Here is a 5,581-nt window from a genome sequence, read left to right as displayed (position 1 = left end):
TGGAACACCTAACCAAGAATATATTAGGGTACGACGATAAACAGCTGACCTCCCCATGGGCAGATGGCTTTCCTTTGAGCACCAGAACTGGACACCGACATGGCGTGGCCGCCGCTAAGGGGCAGCCTTAGGTTGAATTATGTTTCTGTTCGATTTTCGGGTGGGTATATGTTCTATAAGATACTTACCCTGTCAACTACCTCAAATATAGGAATAGGAACGAGATACTTCGACATCACTAGGATTAGGAATTCAGTTTTACAAATTGACTATATATAGTTATATACATAGATATTAAGATTTTATTACCTAATAATATTAAGATTTATATTACCAACATATGTAGGATATAAGAATATATTGTATAAGTACATTTCCAGAAGAAGCCCCATTAAGTCATTAACACACTCCTTTAAGTTCTACAAGCTATGCACTCTTCACAGTTTGTCAGAGAGCATACCATCTGTACCATTTGGATATTGTGACTATTGTCATCATTTTCCATCACCACCACCTCCTTTGGTTTTTCCTGTATTTCACGGGATGAGTACGTATTACTATTATCAAATCCGGCCTAAAATCACTTGTAGGATAAAATTATAGGAAAAGAATATTGATGATTTACTTTGAGACTGGAGGTGTCAACTGTAAACTTGATGGCATCAGCTGCTGCACGTGATTGTAGATAATACATTCCTGTTTTGAGACCCTAATGCATGTAATGAGAAGATAATGATAGAAATTAGTAGTATCTGTTATCAAACAAATTAATCAGCATTTTCAGCAATACCGGTGAAAATGCTTGGTAAGGATTCAGCATGATCACCAATAATCTATATTAATTGTATAGGCAAAGAAATAGCAGTAATCAACCCAAAATTTTAAGACTTGCATCTATATTCTCAAGTGGGATGCATTCTTTTCCATTGAAGAGGAAAACCATTTTGAAAGTCTTAACTTTGAAACCACTTAATCATATATTGCAGCATCTTTACAAACTTATCACTAAGCTAATATCAATTTGGCCATTGAAATCCGAATAGAAGGTACTGGTACATACCTGTCTCCAAGCATAGAAGTGCAGTAATGTAACTTCCCCTATCAACAGCCATGTTAAGCAATGTTCTTTGCTTGATCTCCCAAACAGTTCTTATTCCAGCAACTTGACTTAGCATATTTTGAAATAAGGATCCAAAATGACGACCAAACAAATATAGGAAAGCAAAACTTCATACTTGTACATGGCTTTCAGATCATCAGGGATTTGTGGGATTTTCTGAACAGAGCCATCCTCATAGATTATATTATTCTTAATTGCAGGAGACCAAAGACCCATCTTAGCTAAGTCGTGAAGAAGATGTTTGTTCACCACAACAAATTCACCACTGAGATAAGGGAAAAGAAGGATTAAAAAGGAAACCGAAGAAAACCAAATAAGAATAGAAGAACATAATGGGATTTAGGAAGCAAACCTCAGAACCCTGCAACTGTAGATATTGGAAGTATATGGCTCAAGTTTCCAAGGATTTGGCTAGTCGAAGCAGGAGGCATTGGGGCTACAAGAAGTGAATTTCTAATTCCATTGTGTGATACCATTTCCCCAAGAGCACCCCAATCCCAATGGTCTGAAGGTGTAACATTCCACATGTCTGGCTGAAGAATTCCCTAAACAACAAAATTGCCTAAACCATTACTGCTTGATGTTTAACATAAAAATAGTTGAATGTGTTAAGAATGTAAAAGTTAAAATTAATTCATTAAGATAGATGAATGGGCAAGTTCTCCTCAGAGTACCCTAAAACTATAAAAACATCTAAAGCTTAATCTGGGAATGTTTAAACACGCATAACAGATGATTAAGTGCTTAGAACTGTAAGAACTGAAAGCATGCTACTGAAAACTGGTACCTTGCTAACTGGACAGCCATTGTATGTTTCATATGGACCTTCTTTAGCAGCTAACTCAGAAGAAGCTTTCAAGGCATGGTAGTAAATTGTCTCAAAAATGTCCTTGTTCAGTTGTTGAGCTTACAGTTTAAAGCAAAAGAATAGAAAACCCAACATTAGGCTAAACAAACCACAGTTGTACCAGGTTAAGCTAAAACAAAGCAGCAACACTGGAAATGGAAATTACCTCAGGTGAGTCAAAGGATATGCCAACCAAGATGAAGGTATCAGGAAGACCCTGAATCCCTATCCGAATTGGCCTATGTTGTAAATTAGACGTCTTTGCACTCTCAACAAGATAGTAATTAACATCAATTATTTTATTGAGAAACATTTACGGTGACAATTGCAGTAACCTAAATGACAGCAGAAGATAGACATGAATTAATCCCTTCTTTTACTAAAATGGCAGTTACAGAGAAACATTTTCCAGTTTTAGAGAATATGTATGTTAAGCAAAAACAATTACTTTCATTGGAGATTTCAATAAGAGCTCAAACCTCTGCTAGTTTGTCAAAGTATTGATTCTTGGAACCATTGCTTCCAACGAGCTTAGGTAGATGATGCAACTCCACAGGAACACCCTCTAATAGGTCAAAAATTTATATGATGACCCCCAATCATGAACTAAAATGGCTTGAACTAATAAACAAGATTAAGCACACCAAAATTGCCTACCTTCTCCCTGACAAATTGTGGTAGAGCAATTGATGCCAGGTTGCATACAGCAGTTTCTGTTGGACTTGTATACTCGATTATTTCAGTACACAAGTTTGAGCATTTTATGGTTCCGAGATTTTGCTGATTGCTTTTCTTATTGCAAGTATCCTAAGATAACAATTACATAAAGAAAGACTGAAGATTAGAACATTATATGAATCATAAGCAGATGGATAAACAGCAAAGAAGTCATATTTTATCAAGCAATCACCTTAAAAAGCATGTAGGGAGTTCCTGTTTCTATCTGGGATTTCAAAACTTCACAGTTGCTGTGCCGGAACAACCTTTTTGGCCTTTCCCTGTGCAGAAATATCAAGAATAAATATAAAGCTCACTGATTATGGTAATCATAACCAAATTTAGCCAGCCTTGCTGCCTAGCTCCCTCATTGCAGCCAGTACCAGCCCTAAGCATAGACTAATTTAGCTGTCGCCTAATGGCTAGCGGCAGGCATAGGCCATTTGGGCTACTACCTATGGCCCCGATAGCCAGCACTAACATAGGCCATTTACGCATATCAAATGCCTAATTTTGCCTTGCTGGATGTTGCAGTGTCAGCCCTAATATACCTCTCTTTTATAACGAGTGTACAGCTGTTCAAATTTTTCACCCCAGCAATCTGCCAAACCTGGAGACCTATTAGGACAAAATAATGACCAATCGCCATTATTTTCATCTCTTTTCATAAACAGATTAGGCACCCAAAGAGCACAAAAAAGATCACGAGCACTATGCTCTTCCTGCAAGATAATAAGTACAGAGAGGGAATCAAGGAAAGGTAATACTCCCAAAAACCAGAACACCGCGCAACCAGTTATATTTTTCCAATGTGGGAGTCAAAATTTTCACATTCTCAACACGCCCCCGCACGTGTGGCAATTTCTCAAGCCATACACGTGGACAAGTTATATTGGGTGACGGTGAGCACGTGTGGCCATCGCTGAAACCATGCAGGTGAGTAACCCGCTTTGATACCATGATAAAGTAATCTGGGGTTCACATCCAAAACCAATTGGTAATGGATGGAGTGACCCAAACCCTTATAAACCCATGAGCAAAGTTATATTTTTCCAATGTGGGAGTTATATTTATAGTTTTATACACATTCTCAACACTCTTCACCACATACATGATCGATTTTATTTTCTCTTCTTTCCTCGCCTCTCCTCTCTGGAGAATGAAGAACTAGTCATTGGACCCTTGGAGGCTTACATATAAAGAAGAGGCTAGGGTAGGTTTAAAGAGTTGTTCTGAAGCTTTCGCGCCCAAAATGAAGACTGCCAAACAATGCCCATGGGAAATGAATGGAGTCTTTGAAGGGACTGAACCCTAATGGGCTTAGCCCTGGAGACTAAGTTACCTTTCTAAGCTTAGTTGGGCTCTCCCACATGTTTAACCATGGATCCATTATGGAAATGCCCTAAAGAGACACGTGGGCCCATCAACGATGTTTGGGTCAGTTGCCCATGCTTTTGGAACCACAAGGGCAAGCCGGAGGCCAAGGCCCCTCTTCTTGAGAGCTTTTTGTCTCTTTGTCTGACCAGACAATTAGAGTTTTGGGTGACTTTCATAGGCGTTACTAAGTTGAGGCATTTTATACTAGGACATTTTAAGTTTGTTTGCAAGGTCGCTACTTTCTGGGTGAAATTTAATCTGTGACTAATTTATTCCGTAGTTTTCAAGAAAATTTCTTTTAGTCTCCTTTGCTGCTTTGTTTATATTTGGCTCTCTTTTGTTCTTCTTCTTCTTTCTTCTATATATATAGGAATCTCAAAGGCGTTCTAAATGGTATTTGTGTATGTATGTTTCACGAGTTCACTACATTGGTTTTGAGGGGTTCTGTAGAATTCAAGATTAATGTGTCAAGTCTTGAGTGGTTCCATAGCCCAGAAGGCTCCCTTACTGAATTATTCAACTTTGTGGGCAGAAATTGACTTTCTTCTCTATAAAGATATTTGCTGTGTGTGTGTGTGTGTGTCCATATAAGGACTTTGTATTTTGCCCAAGAAATCCTAGTAAAGTAGTTGATAGTTGAAGAATGCTGTTTTGCATTTAGTAATTGAGATACTATTTCTTATGGTTCTTTTCTCCTCACTGACTCTGCCCCGGCCCTATGAACAAGACTAGATAAAGAGAAGAAGAGCCTTACCCTTTTTCTTTTTGGGTTGTAGTGGCTGTGGCTCATTCATGCTGAAGGAATTCAACAAATTATCAAATTGTGTCTCAATCATCAGTACGTTTCAAAAAACAGTTTTTTCTTTAACTATTGTTTATTAGTATATATGTTAATACGTTATTTCGATTTCCTCATACATGTGCAGCTATGCTAAATTGCTAAGGTTAGACAGTAATAAGAGAGATAAGCACATAATTATATAATACTTATGACAAAAATAAATAGACACAATTTTCAAAAAGATGTTGAAAAAGATATACTATATGGGCTTGACCCCTAATTGTCGAACTTTAGACGTACATCTCATTCCGATATAGTTGAGTGTCCAATATACATATACGGATATACCTGCCCTACTAAACAAGCAAGGCCACCTCCCTTTTCCTTGTTGCTCTAAATACTTCATTCACACAAAATCTGCAGCTGACAACTTTTAAAAGCCAGTGAGAACTTCATTCACTCACACAGTTACTTCTAAATTAGCTGAATCATAAAGCACAGCACAGTGATGTTCAAGTTAATCACGAGGATCGCTAAAACGAAACCAACCACTGAAACATAGATCGAAGAATATGCCAACAAAACCAAATCGAATTTAACATGTTGGAATAAAATATTTCACAGCTAGGTAGCCTGGACCCAAATAGAGAGAGTTCGAAAACAAAATTCCAACATCATATTATGATTGAATGTTTTTTAATTTGTAATTTTCTGACGGGGGATCACCAACCATTGCTGT

The 5,581-nt window shown here is 37.6% G+C and overlaps 1 pseudogene; it reads right to left on the bottom strand.

Moving 5' to 3' along the window:
• Nucleotides 1-392: 392 nt before the first annotated feature.
• Nucleotides 393-4,074, bottom strand: LOC133732090 (ribonucleoside-diphosphate reductase large subunit-like; annotated as a pseudogene).
• Between the last annotated feature and the right edge of the window lie 1,507 nt (nucleotides 4,075-5,581).

This window comes from Rosa rugosa, chromosome 1 (genome assembly GCF_958449725.1).
Source record: "Rosa rugosa chromosome 1, drRosRugo1.1, whole genome shotgun sequence".
Lineage (NCBI taxonomy): Eukaryota > Viridiplantae > Streptophyta > Magnoliopsida > Rosales > Rosaceae > Rosa > Rosa rugosa.
The sequence above is the reverse complement of the archived record's forward strand: the minus strand, read 5'-3'. Positions and strand labels throughout refer to the sequence as shown.